Source organism: Leopardus geoffroyi, chromosome E1 (assembly GCF_018350155.1).
Source record: "Leopardus geoffroyi isolate Oge1 chromosome E1, O.geoffroyi_Oge1_pat1.0, whole genome shotgun sequence".
Lineage (NCBI taxonomy): Eukaryota > Metazoa > Chordata > Mammalia > Carnivora > Felidae > Leopardus > Leopardus geoffroyi.
The window spans coordinates 4,975,424-4,994,847 of NC_059330.1; the positions used below are offsets into that span (position 1 = coordinate 4,975,424).

The following is a 19,424-nucleotide window of genomic DNA, read 5'->3' on the forward strand; positions in this document are numbered from 1 at the left end:
TGGCCATGGGATGCCCAGATATCTGGTTAAATATCATCTCTGTCTGTAAGGGTGTTTCCAGAAGAGATTAGCATTTGAATTGGTGGCCTGGGTAAGGCAGATGGCCGTCCCAGTGTGGGTGGGCATCATCCAACCCACTGAGGACCTGGACAGAATGCAAAAGGCAACAGAATGCTCCAGTATCTTTCTCTGCCTGACTGCTTAAGCTGAGACATTGGTCTTCTCTTACCCTTGGACTGGGGCTTACCACATTGGCTCTCCTGGTTCTCGGGCTTTCAGACTTGGACCAGCACCACTAGCTTTCTTAGCTCTCCAGTTTGAAGACAGCAGATCATGGGACTCCTCTCACTGTCCACAGTTGCAATCACGAGTCAATTCCTTAAAGTGAGATTTACAAAGGATTGGTTCTGTTTCTCTGGAGCACCTTGACAACGACAAAGCCTTATTGCTTAAATGTGCACTCTCTAAACTTGGTGCCTGATTTTGCAGACTGTCAGACGTCTCTTGGTCTTGCCCATCTCCCTTCCAGGCTAGGTTTAATCACTCATCCCTGCAAGGGAATACACATCCAAGCCCTTATCTCCATCATCTTCTTCTTGTCCTTCCAAGGCTGTGCCTCTCTTCCATCCCCAGTGCTGTGTCGGCCCACCTGCTTGTCTCCTCTCTCCCTACTCTGAGTCTGCTGGATAGCGTTAGAGAAAAATCATAGAACCGTGCCGAATTGGTTCCATTACACATTTATGAGCTTCCCAGCCTCTGCTGGGGATAATAAGCCAGCTAATTGTCTCTGGTTGACTTTCTCTTACTTTTCCTTCAGTAGCTGCCCCGACCTCCACTCACCCCATCCAACCCACCATCACCCTCCCCTAACCCACAGCCTATGGCCAGCTGAGGCTCCACAGAGAAAACAGAGACCATCAGAGGTGACCTACCTCACATACACTCCCTGTCCTCCTAAAGCTACCTATGTGTTTACCTATAGTTACTTCCTCCCTGATTCTGCCTGAAGAAGCTGTTACTCATTGCCAGAGTCAACCTTCCCACCAGTAACTGCTGGCCCTTTTGTTTCCTGTTTTCTTCTCCAGGAAAAATTTAACTCCTTCCCTCATTTCTCTCTCTTTCTCTCTCTTCCTCCCTCCACCCTCCAGGCTTTTCTTCCCTATATACAAGTAAATCTATACTCCCTCTCCTCCATTCTTTTCCCTCTTCTTTCTACTTTGCTTCCCTTTCAAGACCTGCCCACCAGGTCCCCAGCTTCTTCACTGCCTAAGGAGTACCTGCTTGCTCTTATCAAGTTTCCCGTCCCTTTGCTGCCCAGTGACATCATGTCAGGGGGAGCTTTGCAAACTCCCCACACTCGTTCCCCATCCCAGACCATGGCTGACGACTACTCTGTTCCCTCACATCCAATTCAAGTCCGTGTGCGTGATGATCAAGTGTCTGTACTGAAACTGAACCAAAGTCACCAAAGACTCCCTCATTCCCCAGTTCTGCCTCCACCTCTCAGACCTCAGGCTGTACAACATCTATGGAGCATGCGACTCTTAATACACGCTTTCCCGTCTGGACTTCCATGGATGGTTCTCCCCTAGCTCTGCTGGTGTACCCCTACCTCTGCCCTTACCCATCTGATTCCACTGTCTACATTATTTAGCGGTAATATCATTCACTTCCATCTCTCTGTCTCTCTCTGTCTCTCTCTCTCTCTGTATTTTTTGTCTTCTCTGTTTCTTCTCCACCAACGTGGCCAACATCTCTCCTGTCCCCACTAAATCAGCCAAGCTACTAAAACTCAGAGATGTCATTGACATACCACCTGTCATACCTTCATCTAACTGCTGGGTCTCAGTTGGCAACAAAATAAAGTCTCAATACCTTAGCCTGCATTTGAAGCCCCATTGCAATTTGGTTCTAGTTGCTTTTCAGCCTCCTTTCCAGCCACATCTTGCACTCCAATTTCACCGCAGAGATGCTCACTGTTCCCTGAACGTATTTTTATCCCTCTGTGCCTCTATATTTGCTCTTTCCTGGACTCCCATCTATCTATCTCGTGACCTTCTAACTCACCTTCATGGCCCAGATAAAACATCACGTCTCCCTGGCGCTCTGAACTCGTTTGTATTCTCACAGAACTTTATAATAAACTCTAATTAAGCGCTCACCAATGTGTTTTGTGGTTGCTGATTTATTTTCTGCCTCCCCTACATGATGGTAAACTACTTGAGGCCAGGGGGCCACGGCTCATATATCTTCTGCTTCTCTAGCACCCGACATAGGGAACACTGTAGGAGGCCAGTGGGCATCTGCTGAGTAGAAGCAGTAAGGATGGTGTGCATGTGGCCCAGAGAGACCAGAAGGGCAGGAAGCTGGACTGCAATGAGATTTTGGAGAGAGAGTGAGGGAGAGAGCTCAGGACTTGGCATTGCATCGTGTCACATGGAACAAGTACTAGAATTACTCACAGAATATTCCTTGCTCTCGGTGTCGGGGACAGAAGGCTGAGCCGGCTAGAGCCTGCGTCGGACATAATATGTTATACATTATGTTTTTATGCCTGTGTGCTGGGAAGGAGCTGAATTGGATTATCTCCCTGCCCCAGGAAATAGCCATGTAGCGAGCGGAATGGGATCAACGTACAGTGACTAAAATTCTCCACAACCTCCCGGGAGGAGATCGATGAGAGTCTCTCAGGGGGAGGGTGTGTGGGCTTCCACCTCGAGGATAAGCAGAGACCTGTCAAATCAGGTGACAGTTTTGGGAGCTGCTGGGCAGCAGGTAAAGCCAGAGTCCCCAGGTTAGATGCCTTTTCCACATGCCTCCCTAGCCAATTATGCTAATTAAGTTTCCGCCTTGGGTAAGAAGGGCATTTGTAGCCCTTTCTTCAAGGCACAAAGCTACCGGAAGCTTCTTTCCTTTTCCCTTCTTCCCCCTTCTTTGTACTCACTGACATTTCTGTGTCCTGAATTTTTTTTTTCCCCCACATCACCATTATAGCAAGTTTCAACCATATGATGTTGCCGATTTCTGGCGCTGAGGGTTTAACATTAATGCTTTCGACTCTATGTGTCGTATCCCAAAGACCCATAGCAGGCAGGGAATGTGTCATCTTGCTAAGGTACGAATGCGCCTGACTTGTTCTATGATGGAACAGGGCTTAGTTAACAAGTCAACCAGGGTGGTCACCAGCCCAGCCTCTGTCTTTCACCGTTGCTTTCTCTGTTCATTCCTTCTACAAATATATTCTGAGTATCTACTGCATGTTAGGCTCTATGCAAGGATGCCAGGTTGGTGAAAACGTGGTGAAGGAAAAGGTTCTCTGTTCCTGTGGACTGTGATTTGGGAGGAAGATGGGGGGGGGGGGCTGGAATATAAGTAAGTGAAAAAATTAATTGTATGTGCCGATGTGTTTTATGAAAACAATAAAACAGGGTGATGTGATGGAAAGGGAGAGGGAGGTCGGCATTAGAAGGGGGCCCCGTGTCACCGCAGCGTGGCTCAAGGTAGCCAAAAGGTGAAGTCAACCCAAGTGTCCATCAACAGACGGCTAAATAAATGTAGTGCATTCATAAAGTAGAATATTACTCTGCCATAAAAAAGAACAAAATTAGGGGCGCCTGGGTGGCTCAGTCGGTTAAGCATCGGACGTCGTCTCAGGTTGTGATCTTGAGGGTTGTGAGTTCAAGCCCCATGACAGCTCGGAGCCTGGAGCCCTACTTCAGATTCTGTGTCTCCCTCTCTCTCTGCACTCCCCCCACCCCCGCACTCGCCCTCTGCCTCTCTCCCTCTCAAAAATAAATAAACATTGGGGCGCCTGGGTGGCACAGTCGGTTAAGCGTCCGACTTCAGCCAGGTCACGATCTCGCGGTCCGGGAGTTCGAGCCCCGCGTCGGGCTCTGGGCTGATGGCTCAGAGCCTGGAGCCTGTTTCCGATTCTGTGTCTCCCTCTCTCTCTGCCCCTCCCCCGTTCATGCTCTGTCTCTCTCTGTCCCAAAAATAAATAAACTTTAAAAAAAATAATAATAAATAAATAAATAAATAAATAAACATTAAAAAAATTTTTTTAAAAAAAGGAATGAAATTCTGGTACCTGTTAGAACGTGAGTGAATCTTGAACACGTTATGCCAAATGGAATAAGCCAACACAAGAGGGTAAACACCATGTGATGCCACTGACATGAAACATCTGGAACGGGCAAATCCGTGGAGACAGAAAGGATTAGAAGTTACCAGGGGCTGGAGGAGGGGGACACGGGGAGCCGTTGCTGTTAGTGGGGACAGAGTTTCCCTTTGGGGTGACGAAAACGTTTTGGAAAGAGAGCGCGGTGAGAACTGCACGACACTGTGAAAGCAGTTAATGCCGCTGAACCGTGAACTACCATGAAGTGTTAAAGATACATTTCTTTGTTCAAAAAAAAAAAAAGGCTTCAGTGCTGGTGGAGTAGTGGAAAGGTCTAAGGTCTAAAAATCTGCCCATGCCCTCCTCAGGAGAGCCAAGAGTCCTCTGTCATTGTTGGTTTGCCTAACCCGCTTCCCGCCAGGCTGTGGGCGTCTAGATGCTTCCTGAGACTGTACCGTTTTTGTTTTTCTCCTAATTTTTTAATATGTTTAATATTTTTGAGAGAGAGAGAGACAGAGTGTGATTGGGGGAAGGTCAGACAGAGAGAGAAGGAGACACAGAATCCAAAGCAGGCTCCAGGCTCCGAGCCATCAGCACAGAGCCTGGTGCCGGGCTCGAACTCACAAATTGTGAGATCATGACCTGAGCTGACATCAAGAGGCAGACGACTAACCGACTGAGCCACCTGGGAGCCCCGAGACTGTGCTGTTTTAATTCTGTGCCTCCCGCACCTAGATTTGATGAGAGACGCAGTGACGGAGTGGATGGCCATGGTTGTATTCTCGTGTGACAAGGGGCTATTGGGTTAGTAATGCCAAGCCAATAAAGCAGGAGGGATGGATGGTACTTCTCCTTCCACAGGAACTAGTTGTAACAGAGAAATGGCTCCACCTCACTGGGCTTCAGTTTCCTGCTCCATAAAATGTACGCTTTGGACAAGTATGATATGCATATTTCCTTTTGCACGGCTGGCAGCTGAGCCAGATGGTCACGGGTGGGCAACCCAGGCCTAATTGGCTCTCATCTAAACCAATATTCTTTACGCTTTTTTTTTTTTTTCAGTATGTGTTTGTCTGGGGAGGAGGGAGAAGTCAAAAGCAAAAGATTTCTCTTTTTATTAATGAAAGTTGTGTTTGCTAATTTACTTCAACAAGGCAACGCGGAATCACTGGAAACTTCCCTAAAATACACCCTTATTTTTGCATGTGTTCTTGTCTTCTCTTTGGTTCTCTTTAGGTTTCTGTAGCCCATTTACCAAGGTATGTAATAAACTAAATTTCCCCTTCTGAGAAAACAGCACTACATCTTAGGATATTTAGATGGAGAAACCTTGCTCCCTGGGACCCCCTGAGAAAGTTGTAAAAAGCCTCAGCACAGATGGATGGGCTTTAAAATTTTTCATTTCAGGGTGATGCCCACTTTGGGTCGGAGTAGGACAAATGACCTTTAATTGGCTCATCCCAGTGATGTTTTCGTGTTCCTGTTGGGTCAGCGTCTCCCAGCAACCACCCCAAAGGCCTGGGGTCCCCCAGGAGCCCAGGGCAGACATTGCTAATGGATCACAGCGCTCCTTCCTGCAGGGTCCAGATGGGACCCCAGCATCCCTGTCACCTTGCACGAGGCAGCCACTTCCAGTTATGGATGCTACTGTCATCCTTGATGTTGGAAGCCAGAAAAATTCCTCCTAAACATTCTCCCTGGTTTTATGGCATTTCAAAGGAGAAACAATTGAAGAACATCTTAGGAGAACATTCTGGGCCACTGTCAAGCAGTATGCAGGGCAATCCAAGACCCAGAATTGAGAGGGAAACCCCTACGACCTGAGTGGAAAGGGAGATCTCACGTTTTAGAGACGAAACCAGGTTTTTAGGGCTGGATTCAGGTGGAGGATGAGCCAACAAGGTCTGCAGATGGCTGCAGAGGCTTTATTTATGTAAACCGTGGCAAGAACCCATCTGGATTTGGTTGAACCTTGACATAGGCAACGTTGTACGAGACTGTATTCTGCTTCTAAAATCTGACAAGGAGACTATTTAAGGGGGATGAGCATAGGCTTTAGAAATCAACAGGCACTGGGGCGCCTGGGTGGCTCAGTAGGTTGAGCATCCGACTTGGGCTCAGGTCATGATCTCACGGTCTTTTGAGTTCGAGCCCCGCGTCGGGCTCTGTGCTGATGGCTCAGAACCTGGAGCCTGCTTCCGATTCTGTGTCTCCCTCTCTCTCTGCCCCTCCCCAACATGCGCTCTGTCTCTCTCTGCCTCTCAAAAATAAAGAAAACTAAAAAAAAAAAAAGAAAAAAAAAAAGAAATCAACAGGCATGGCTTTGAATCCTGGCTCCCGCGATTATGTGCTGTGGGAACTTGAAATAAGTAATTTATCATCTTTGAGTCTGTTTGCTTATCTGTGCAGCAAGGCTACTTACCGCTTACCTTTTCAGCGTGTGGTGAGCTTGAATAAGATGCTGGTGGCGAAACCACCCAATTGAGCCCAGAGCAGGAATTAAATACAAACCGGGCAATTGAATCAAACTCGAGGAGTGAATCACGTCCTCTTTCCAGGAAGGACTCTGTGGGAAGAACACCACGGGGACGCTGACAATCCTGGAGCCAGAAACCAGGCCTGTCACGGAGAACTATGAATCAGTTGGACAACTCAATAGAAGACCGACACCAAGAGGCAAGTCGCAAATTAAGGAAATGAAAATCGATATAATATTTTTCATACCCATCCACCGCGGGCAGGGGGAGACAATCTTACTGTTGGTAGGATTATGAATCGGTATGGCCACCTGCAAAGGCCGTTTGGAATCCCACTCAGAAGCGTGCCTCTCCCCCCACATATGATGGTTCTGTCTTATGCAAACCACCGAAAGCTTAGCCATAACCCAGGGAAGAAGGCGGGGGGGGGTCCTCCCTTGCTATGATTTGTTTATTCTTTCTAAGCCATAAACTCCCGTCATGTTACATATCTATTCGTTTATTTGTCCTTTTCTACCCATTGGAATGTAAGCTCAGTGAGGTCAGGATCTTTGTCTCTCAGGTTCACCGACAAGTGTCATCAGGAAATTCAGAACATGAGTATATAGAAAAGGTCCTACGAGGTTCTAAGGAGAGAAAACAAAAAACCAAAAACCAAAAACCTTTCATCTGAGGAACAGAGAATCAGAAAATAGGTTGCATTTAAATACACATAACTAGGGTGCTGGGTGGCTCAGTCAGTTAAGCGACTGACTTCAGCTCGGGTCATGATCTCGCAGTTCGTGAGTTCGGGTCCCATGTCGGGCTCTGTGCTGACAGCTCAGAGCCTGGAGGCTGCTTCGGATTCTGTGCCTCCTTCTTTCACTCTGCCCCTCCCCGACTCATGCTCCCTCTCTTTCTCTCGAAAGAAATAAATAAACTTTAAATTAAAAAAAAATATATATATACATAGCTAATATCCTAGGTGTGTAGTATTCTGCACCTTGCTTGTTCAGTCCACAGTGAGCCATGTTGGTACTCACAGATCTACAGCATTCTATTTAAATTCAGATTCTGTAATCATTGCTTTCTTGCAGGCATAGCAAACTCGAATTCTCTAGAAGTTATGCAGAGCATGAGGCAGCCCCTGAGGAGGACATGTTATTAGCAGATATTATGCCTGTCCAATTACACGGCCATATAAAGCACTGTATATGACTCACGTGGGTAACAAGCTTTGGGATTAACTTGAGAGCCAGAAGATAGGAGAAGGAAGATCAAAATGTCAGTTGCATCGTCCTAAGGCTGATCGGAGAAGGTGATTTTAGATCTGTGGCCAAAGGGGCATGTTAGTTTCTACCTTCCAATTTTGACTGAGTCAGGTTACAAGTGCGTGTCTCCACCCTGAGGGCTGGACCCCCAACACCTAGCAGGTAAGGACACAGGGTGTATGCTTTTAAGGCTGATGGATTTGACCAAAGAGGGACAAGAGTAGGGGCTGGGCCTCACGTGGTCTCTTCCTTTTCTCAAATGCAAATACCTGCTAAACCACCGCTCCTTTTAGGCAGAGATATTAGTAGAGGTGGAGAGAAAAGGTAGGAGTGTTGTTCTCATACAAGTTCTTCTTCATGGAAGCATGAGATTCACAGGGGGGTTGATTCCCTTAATGGGAAACTCACATTTTCTCCTGGGTTTTCTATTTCTACATTTCTAACTTATTTCTCCCTCTCCCTCCCCCTCTTCCGTAACATCACAAACTTACCTAAGACAGATCTTGAGCTTGGCCTCTTTTCATTATTTTTTTTCCAGCTACACAGGCAAAACCTTTTCACTGGTAGTTTTTGGTATTTCTACAAGGCATGGATTCTTTCTACTGATGCCACTTTGCTATTTCTATTCTATTCGTCTTGATCTGTTCTCTTATTTATTATCATTTCCCTTTGTCTTTAAAATATGTTGACACCCAGGGGCACCTGAGTGGCTCAGTCGGTTAAGGGTCTGACTCTTAGTTTCTGCTCAAGTCATGATCTCGTGGTTTGTGAGTTTGAGCCTCGTGTCAGGCTCTGGTGCTTGTAGCCTGGATCCTGCTTCAGATTCTCTCTCTCTCTCTCTCTCTCTCTCTCTCTCTCTGTCTCAAAAATAAATAAATAAACTTTAAAAATTTTAAAATATGACTTCCATAGGTGATTTCATCCTTTCCCATAATTTCATTTTCCTCTTAAAATCTGCATCTGCAGCCCAGACTTTGTGTCCTAAGCTTCAGATCCATTTTTCCAACTGTCGTCCAGTTCGATGTATCAAAAGTAAGTTCATCTCTTCCCAGAACTTGGTCCTTCCCCTGACATACAGCCTATTTAACCTTTAACCATTGGGAATTAAAAATCACGTCTGCTTTGTAGGGTTCGCTGGGCAGACGACATGAGACCGTGCAAAGTGTTTGCAGCTTACATGTCAAGAGAAATTAAGAACATTGAAGTCGAATTGCAGAAGTTAAGCCTGCCCTAGACTGTAGAGCACAGCTATCTTGGAAAGTCTTCACTTCACATTTACTGTTTATCTTTAATTCTTGGTAGGTTCCTAAGAGAGACTGAACAGCAAGAAAAAGTTTTGAGGCAAGGGAGACACAGAATCTACAGCAGGCTCCAGGCTCTGAGCCATCAGCACAGAGCCCGACGCGGGGCTCGAGCCCACGAACTGTGAGATCATGACCTGAGCCGAAGTCGGTTCCTTAGCTGACTGAGCCACCCAGATGCCCCCTTGTGTTTCTGATTTCTTATTCTTAGCATGGGACCTATTATTTTTTCCTCTCTGCATATTTTTGGAACCCTTCCTTTATCCTCAGGGTTCTGAAAACTCAAGACGATGTGCCTTATCTGGCTTTTTACTATTCATCTTGCAGAGTGTTTCATGGGCCCCTTCAATCTGGACACTTATGTCTTTCAGTTCTGAAAAAATGTTTTCCTATTATTTCCTTTCATGATTTCCTTTCCTTTATTTTCTCTGTTGTTTGGAAGTCCAATTATTCACATACTGTAATTTCTGAAAAAATACTCTTTTGTTCCTTTGCTATTTTCTACCTCTTGATCTTTTGGTCCATTTCTGGAGTATTTCCTCAACTTTATATTCTATTACTGGATTTCTGTTCTCAGATGCTTTAATTTCCAAACGCTCTTTCTTTTAGAAATGATCATTTGTGGGGCACCTGGGTGGCTCAGTGTGTTCAACATCTGACTTTGGCTCAGGCCATAATCTCAAGATTCGTGTGTTTGAGCCCCACACGGGGCTCTGTGCTGACAGCTTCAGATCGATCCTCTGTCCCCTTGTCTCTCTGCCCCTCCCAATGCTCTGTTTCTCTCTCTCAAAAATAAACAAACATTTTTAAAAAAAGAAATGAGGGGCACCTGGGTGGCTCAGTCAGTTAAGCGTCCGGCTTCAGCTCAGGTCATGATCTCACAGTCCATGAGTTCGAGCCCCGTGTTGGGCTCTGTGCTGACAGAGCTCTGTTGGGCTCAGAGCCCAGAGCCTGCTTCAGATGCTTTGTCTCCCTCTCTCTCTGCCCCTCCCCTGCTCATGCTCTGTCTCTCTCTGTCTCGAAAATAAATAAAAACATTTAAAAAATTAAAAAAAAAGAAATGATAATTTGTGTAGTATGCTGTCCTTTTTGTAATATGTGGTTTGTAGGGGCAGTATCTTCTAAATAAGATGCTATTGTATACGTTTTTCCTCTGCTTCTTGACTTGTCTCTGTATAATCTAGGTCCCTTATTTATATGTAATCGTTTTGCTCTCTTTCCATCAGAGGCCTTTCTCAAGTGCCTGGCTATCATTTGCTGGGCATTTTTTATTGTGGGAAATATGCATAATATAAAACACACCCTTTTAACTATTTTTTTCAGCATAAAATTCAGTAGTACTGAACACATTCACAGTGTCGTGCAAACATCACCACCATCCATCTCCAGAACTGTTCCAGCATCCCAGACGAGAATTCGGTGCCTATTAAGCCATAACTCCCCATTTCCCTCTTCACCCAGACCGTGGTGACCATTGTTCTGTTTTCTTTCTCTATGAATCTGACTCTCCTAAGTACTTCCTATAAGCAGAACCATACAATGTCTGCCCTTTGTGACCGGCTTCTTTCATTTAAGCACAGCGTCTGCACGGTCCATCCGTGTTACAGCAGGTGTCAGAATTTCGTACCTTGCAAAGGCTGACAAATAGTCCGTTGTGTGTCGACCCCACATTTTGTTCATCCCTCCATTGATGGGCACCTGGGTTTCTACAACTGTCAGTCATGCTGCTGTGAACGTGGGCGTAGAAATACCTGACTGAGTCCCTGCCCTCAATTACTTCTGCCAATTTTTTAAGGTGAGACAGTAAACAATAATTACTCCGGGTAGGTATGGGACACCCTTACTCTGAAAGGGTGTCGGACTCATTGTTCATTAGAGGATCCCAGGAACAGCATATTCGTTTCAAAGTCGTATGCATCGTCCTTTCTCTCGTATAGCCAGCAGAAGTATCCTTCACAGGACACAGCCCAGCACCTAGCACCGTGCCTGGAACTTACCAAGTGTATGGTACATGGGTGGCATTCTTTCTCAGCCTTCCACGTGTGATTTCCTTGTACTTTGGTATTTCCTTGATAATTACAGTTGTGACTTGGGAGGTCGGAAATGGGGTGTGGAGGGGCGCCTGGGTGGCTCAGTTGGTTGAGTCTGACCTCGGCTCAGATCATGATCTCACAGCTCATGAGCTCGAGCCCCTCATCAGGCTCTGTGCTGACAGCTCAGAGCCTGGTGCCTGCTTCCGACTCTGCCCCACTCCCCCCTCCCCCCACTCATGCACTCTCTCTCTCTCTCTCTCAAAAATAAATAAACATTGAAACAAATAAATGGAGTGCAGAGGAGGGGAGCTGTACAGTTAAGCATTTGTGCTCAAGCTGCCTTGATTCTTGGAAATTCCTCGAATATATATATATTTTAGTCAGCCTTCAGAGCAGACTCCATATTTTATGAGCACCAGCTACATATATCTTACTGTGTAAGATAGTTCAGGAATAAGAGTTCAGGAATAAGGGGCCCCTGGGTGGCTCAGTCGGTTGAGCATCCGTCTTCGGCTCAGGTCATGACCTCACAGTTCGTGGGTTCGGGCCCCGCGTCGGGCTCTGTGCTGACAGCTCAGAGCCTGGAGCCCATTTCGGATTCCGTGTCTCCCTCTCTCTCTGCCCCTTCCCTGCTCGTGCTCTGTCTCTCTCTGTCTCTCAAAAGTAAATAAACCTTTAAAAAAAATTAAAAGGTAGTTCAGGAATAAGGAATGACGGCTTCATCTTGGAATGCCACGCAGACGCCTGTAGGACATGAAGGTGTCACGGGAGACAGGGGACTCGGAGGGAGGAGGTCTTGCTCAGGGCTGGCTTCCACCCCTGCTGTCTTTCATTTTCAGATGCTCCGCTCCGGCCGGTTCAGGGAGTGAGCTCACCAGGTCAGTGGGCTTCATGAGACAAAGTGCACTTTTGTGTTTTTATTTTTTATTTTTTTTTAAATGAGATGAACTTCCGTTTGAGCTCTGTTCGCAGACAGGGTCATGTTCTCATTATCTCGATGGGGACAGGATGGTGAGCGAGTCTGAGCAGCTGGTGTTTGGTTCAGTCTCTTCCTGAGTCTCTCCGGAGCCATCAGAGAAGAGGAATGACCTCGGGGGGAGGCTAGGGTTGTGCTGTGCAGATTTAGAGGTGCATTTGCTCTGGCTTTTATTTTATTTCTTTTTTTTAAGTTTATTCCTTTAGTTTGAGGAAGAGAGAGAGCAGGGGAGGGGCAGAGAGAGAGGGAAAGAGAGAATCAAGCTGTCAGCACAGAACCCAACACGGGGCTCGATCTCATGAACCGTGAGATCATGACCTGAGCTCAAATCAAGAGCTGGATGCTCAGCCGACTAAGCCCCCAGGTGCCCCTGCACCGGCTTTTAAATAATCTTTCTCCTCTCACTTTTCTGCTGCTGGGGAATTGCTGTAAAAACAAGACACGTCTCCTTAAATTTTGCTCCTATGGTAGTCATTGTTATTCATTTATTTACTTTACAAACTCCCGGATGGATTGTATACGATGTGGCAGTTTCTTTCTTGAAGTCTCACACTTTGATCAGCTGAACACCATCTGCGATCATTAGACAGCGGTGGCTGTGGCTGTGTCTCAGGAATTCGCTGATGCCCCGTGAACCCGATTTGCATAAGCCTCTAACAGTCCCTGCTAATCAGTGTAGGATGTCGACCAGGGCCTGCCACGCTGGAAAGCGATGATTAAACTGACAGAGATCCAACAGCCTTCCCCGTACACAGAATTGCCACAAACTGTGCAGACAGGCAGGAAAACTTCCCAGCGTCCCTCCCTCCATCTACTGTAACTAACTAGAAATCTGACAAGTCTTCAAGGAAATGTCCAATACTCCCCCATTACGTACTTCTTCACAATTCTCTCTTTTCTGTTCAATGTTTGTCGGAGATACAATGCACAGTGAATGCACAGATCTTAACCTGACACTTGGATGCATCGTAACAAGTGTATCTACTCATGGAACTAACACCCCAGCCAGGCAGAACATTTCCTTCACGCCGGCAGTCGGTTCTGTGTGTCTCATTCCCTTTCAACCTCCCTGCCTCACAAGGAATCACTGCTCCGATTTCTTATCAGCGGAGATTCGTGTTGCTGGTTCGAGAGCTCCGCGTAAATGCAACCGTCCTTTGTAATCGAACCGTGCACCGTGAACGTTCCTTTGTGTCTGGCTTCTTTTGCTCGTCCACGTAATTGTGTATGTGAATGGTTTGTTCTCTCTACTGCTACGCGTTAGTCCGCAACATTTTTTAATCATGGAATGCTACTTCAAGGGAGAACTCTTTCTCCACGCACAAAGTGCTTCTTTCACCAAATGCGTGGACCTTCTCTCCCCCACCCCACATTAGGCAATTCTGACACCAAGCACCCAGAGTTGGTGCAAGCCCTACAGGGCTCCGTCCCACAAGACCCGCCCCTCCGCCCCATTCAGATACCAGTCATAAGTTCTGCTTGTCACACAGACCAGCCAGTTACAGAATCAGGGTTGCCCACAACCCCCTGCCTGGGTCCAGGAAATTGCTAGAGTGGCTCATAGAAGTCAGGGAAATGCTTGCTTATGTTTCCTGGCTTATTATTTTAAAATGTTATAAAGGATGCAGATGAACAGGGAGATGAAGAAGTCTAACATAGAGAAAGTTCTGGAAGTCTTGAGCATCTGTCCCCCTGGAGTTGGGGTGCACCTCCCCTTGGCACATGGATGTATTCACAAACCCAGAAGCTCTCCGAACACTAGTTCAGAGATTTTTGTGAGGGCTTCATCAGGTAGGCACAATATATTATTATTATTATTATTATTGTTTATTTATTTTTGAGAGACAGAGAGAGAGAGAGGCAGAGAGAGAGAGACTCAGAATCCGAAGCAGGCTTCAGGCTCTGAGCTGTCAGCACAGAGCCCGATTCGGGACTCGAACCCACAAACCATGACATCATGACCTGAGCCAAAGTCCCAACGGAGCCACCCAGGAGCCCCAAGGCACAATATATCATTAACTCAATCTCCAGCCCCTCTTCTCTCCCCCAGAGGATGGGGAACAGCATTGGGCTAAAAGCTTTAATCATGGCTCGGTCTTTCTGGTGACCAGCTTCCATCCTGATGCTATTTAGGAGCTGGTCAACAAAGAGTCACCTCATTTCCTGGTGAGCCTATCACCCAGAGAATTCCAAGGGATTTGGGAGCTCTGTGTAGGGAACCAGGGTCATAGCTCAACTATCAGAGCAAAAGAGGCTCCTAGCGTCCCTATAAGGAAATTACAAGGGTTGTAGGGTTCTGTTTCAGGAACCTGGGACAGAGACCAAGTAGATATTTTTCATGGTGTCATATTATGACGATTCCATGAAACTTTTTATAGATTCTTCTATGGATAGATATTTGGGTTGTTTCATTTTATGAATGAGGCTGTTATAAACAGACTGATACAAGTTTTTTTTTTTTTGCAGACACATGTTTTCACTTTTCTTGGGTAAACACCTACCAACCAAGTAGCTGAGTCATAGGGTAGGCATATGATCAAACTTCCTGTTACATTTATTTCCAATTGCATCATTGTTGTTACCGTTGTAAATCGGATTTTTTTTCCCCATTCCATTTTCCAAATATTTAGTTCTGATTTATAAGAAAGAGAACAATTTTTTAAAATATTCGTTTGGGGGGGCGCCTGGGTGGCTTGGTCGGTTAAGCGTCCGACTTCGGCTCAGGTCATGATCTCACGGTCCGTGAGTTAGAGCCCCGCATCGGGCTCTGTGCTGACAGCTCAGAGCCTGGAGCCTGTTTCAGATTCTGTGTCTCGCTCTCTCTCTGCCCCTCCCCTGTTCATGCTCCGTCTCTCTCTGTCTCAAAAATAAATAAACGTTAAAAAAAAAATTAAAAAAAAAGAATAAATAATAAAATAAAATATTCGTTTGGGTAATTAGAGTCTTTGTGGATGTTTTTTTTTTTTCACTGATTCTTTTAAATTGTCTTTTATTTTACCCAAGCAATACACGAACAGCCTCATCACAAAAGATTCAACCATTAAAAATATAGAGGGAAAGTAAACATGAATGGTACCCCTTACCTTCATGCTAATTCTTGCCTTCAGACTTTCTTCTAAGCATTGAAATATGTGAGTTTGCAGGTAATAAACTGCTCATGTAGATATCATAGATTTGTGTAGTTATCATACCGGTTTGTGAGCAGGACATCCATTAAACAGACATTTATTAAAATGTCTTGTGCTAACAAAATCAGAATATTATTATAATTTTCTGACAGCTGGAAGTAAACTATCTTCAAGAGAAGGCACCTTTTCTAATTTGCACAAAAGTCTTGTGGACCTTACATTGATTATATATGCTACACATATACAGATAATATCTTTATTTATTTTTTTTTAATTTTTTTTTCAACGTTTATTTATTTTTGGGACAGAGAGAGACAGAGCATGAACGGGGGAGGTGCAGAGAGAGAGGGAGACACAGAATCGGAAACAGGCTCCAGGCTCTGAGCCATCAGCCCAGAGCCCGATGCGGGGCTCGAACTCACGGACCGCGAGATCATGACCTGGCTGAAGTCGGACGCTTAACCGACTGCACCACCCAGGCGCCCCATAATATCTTTATTTTTTACAAAAAACATACACATAGGTCTTTCTGTTCTTTTTTCTTTCTTCTTTTTTTTTTTTTTAAGTGGAATCGGGGCCCCTAGATGGCTCAGTCGGTTGAGCATCCAACTCTTGATTTCAGCTCAGGTCATGATCTCACGGTTCATGAGTTTGAGTCTCACGTTGGGCTCCATGGAGCCTGCTTGGGTTTCTCTCTCTCTCCCTCTCTGTCTCTACCCCTCCCCCATGCACTCACTCTCTTTCTCTTCCTAAATAAATAAATACGCAAACAAAAAAAGTGGAATCATACAATATTTATTGCCCTATGATTTTTTTTTCAGTTATCAATATACGTTAAGTATCTTTGCATTTCACCATTTAACATAGACTTAGCTCACTTTTCTTCATTGCTACATATTTTCGTATACTCTGTGCATTAAAATTTAACTTGGACATCCAGATTGGTTTCAGATTTTCATTATTTCAAAGACTCTTAAACATGTATGTTTGTATACACATGTATATATTAGGGAGGATTCTTAAGCAAAGAATTCCTGGGTTTAAAGGTACACACAATTACAATTGTTCAGGTACCACCGTTTATGTCTCCAGTAAGCTTTATGAAAGTATGCTTCCATCACTGATGTATGGAAGTACCTGTTTCCATCCATTTTGTATAATGTAGGACATTACTTATCACCTTTCATTTTTCTAGGACATTGTTTATCTCTTTAACTTTTGGTCAAACACTGAGACTGCATTATTGTTTTATTTATTTTATTTTTTATTGTTTTATTTTTTTAACATTTATTCATTTTTGAGAGAGAGAGAGAGAGAGAGAGACAGAGTGTGAGCAGGGGAGGGGCAGAGAGAGGGAGACACAGAATCCGAAGCGGGCTCCAGGCTCCGAGCCGTCAGCACAGAGCCCGACGCAGGGCTCGAACTCACGGACTGTGAGATCGTGACCTGAGCAGACGTCAGACACTTAACTGACTGAGCCGCCCAGACGCCCCTGCATTATTGTTTTAATTTTCATTTCACACATTCTCATTAACAAATGAGCAACATTTCATATATATGTTGACTTCCATTTACATTTATCTTTGTGAATGTCCCTTTCATATTTTCTGCTTCTTTTTATTCTGTTTTTTTTTTTTTTTTGGCCTTTTTCTTATTGACTTATGGGAACTTTTTATATATTCTGGATTGTAATCTTGAGTCTATTCTTGCAAATATTTTCCCCAGTCTGTCGGTGGGTATTTTACTATGTGGAGAATTTTGAAAAAAATCTATATTTTTATAGTGAAATCAGTTACATTTTCTTGTTATGCTCAAGATTTTTTTCTTTTTTCATCTTGCTCAAGAAAGTCTTTCTGCATTCAAAGTTATGAGTGTGTTGTGTGTAGCGCTTGAGGTTGGGGGGATGTTCTGGGGAGTAGCAAAGAAATAGATGGTGGAGACATCATTGGAAGCAAATAAAACAGCAAGGGCACAAGTGTAGAGATGGAAGAAAATAGCGCCCAAGTCAATTGGAAGTAAGATGAGGTGAGGTTGTAAACTCCATTAGATTGGGAGCTTGGTTCATCTGACTCAGGGAGCATGCAAAATATAGCCCAGGACCAAACATTTTTTGTAAATAAAGTTTTATTGGAACACAGCCACACCCATTTGATTATCCATTGTCTACAGCTGCTGTTTGCACTATGATGGCAGAGTTGATATTACGGCAAGCAAGACCAAAAATGGTTACCATCCAACCTTCCCGGGAAAGTTCGCGGATTCCTGATCTAATTCATTAGCATGTCCCCAGACATACAGACTCTAGCGTAATGTCTGGTGCATAATGTGTGCTCAGTATACAGAGATTTACACTGAATTGAAGCAGTTACTGGAATTCGGGTAAGGAAGGGACCTGTCTTTGTTCCTTCTTGTTAAGGAGGTAGAGCATTACCTTAAAGGCAAAACATGTTTGATCCATTCATTCATTCATATATTCATTCATTTGAGACTAGACTCAAACTTGAATGGCCTCTCTATAGTGTGTTTCCATAGCAAACTGGATGAAACTTTCATCTCGCTGTTTTCCTACTTGCTCACTGGTTTTTTCCATTAGACTATGATCTGCTTGAAGGTAGAGAGGATTTCCTTTGCCTTTGTCTCCACAAAGCATGGCATAATGCCTGGAACATCGGGATCCCTTGATAAATACTTTTTGAATGAATCAAACATTCATTTATCAAATGCTATTTTGAAAGAACCCAGAAACCCGGAAATAATGCTGATTCGAAGAGACGCTTGTGTTCCTGAGAATTACGTGGAAGTGCTTTGTAATCTGAAAAGAATTACGCAAACGGAAAAATGCTTTCTTGCTCCAAAATTCTTTCTACTTGTGCGCCTGAGTTAAGCATAGAAGCAGCTCCTTCAGGAATTGCTGACAAGAAAATGTGTGCAGTTTGGGTCCAGGTAGATGTGAGTCTTCATGAGTTCCTATGCTGATGAGCAACTTGTTTGCACAGGCCCAACTCAGGGGCCACATTTTAAATACAGCAATGAAAAATGAAAACTTTTATTGATGGGCCCGTGGAAAAATGCCCATTCTTACCATTTGGATGACCCACATCTTTTGGTAGATTTCCTGGAGATCTTTGTTCTTCTAGTTCTTACTCTCTTGAAAGAATTGAAGAGTTGCCTCTGACATTAGGCCACCTGATGTGAAAGGAGCTTGGGTGGGCATTTGGTCACCAGTGGGCTTTCACTGCTCGATGCTGTCTGTCCTAAAAGCTTTGTTGCCCACTCTCCAGTCCTCGAATCTTTTGGACCCAGTTGCTTCATCCTTCTGGAGTTTCGCCCCCAACATCCTGAACTCCTAGAGTCTTGAGAGGCTCTCAAGATAACGGGAATAAGTGGGAAATCCTGCAGAAAGGAAGCAAAAGGGCACTGTTGGAATAGTTAAGGCTGTATATCACCAAATCCCACCTCTGTTCCGTTTCAGCCTATTTCCCTATTATAGAGTCTGGAGTTTCCTCCCATCTCTACTCGCCCATGCTGTCCTCTTGGCCTGCAAAATCACCCCCAAGAGCTTTACTCCTTATAAGAAGGTGGGGAGCTGGGATTTACCTGCAAGTGGCCATTTTACATTTGAAGGTCAAGGAGTCTTTCAGCCGGGACAAAGAGGCAGGGTGCCACGGATAGTCTTGTGTGCGTGAGCCGTGTTCACGTTTTCCCAACACGTTTACCCTCAGTAAAAGAAGAATCTTCCTACAGCACAGTCCTCAGTCAATCTCCAAGAGGAGACTTATTGGGCAGGGTGCATTTATAAGTCTGCTCTAGATATGGGACCCACTGTAATTCTGGGAGAGGTTCTGGATATGTCCTCCTCTGTCCAGAGAAACCGGAATGACCTGATGGGGCAAGATAACAGCCTTATAGAGCTTTAACAGAAGGAGAAGCGTGAGGTTGACTAGTTTTTTTGTAGACTCATGCAGAGACCCAAGCTGACAGACTGCATGTGAGAAGCGTCCAGGCCAGTCCCAGCCATCACGCTCAATCCCTGGTGCCTTCATCTGTTTATTTCTCGATAGACTTATTGATTTTATCAACGCGAAGCAGATAGAAGCTGGTTCTGCTCAGGGGAAAATCCCACGGGTTAATTTATTTCCTCC

General features: G+C 44.9%; 1 protein-coding gene across 1 annotated transcript in view; it reads left to right on the forward strand.

Annotated features, from left to right (window-relative positions):
* ADPRM (ADP-ribose/CDP-alcohol diphosphatase, manganese dependent) overlaps window positions 1-19,424 on the forward strand; it is a 293,792-nt gene that overhangs the window by 174,246 nt on the left and 100,122 nt on the right. The window lies entirely within an intron of this gene.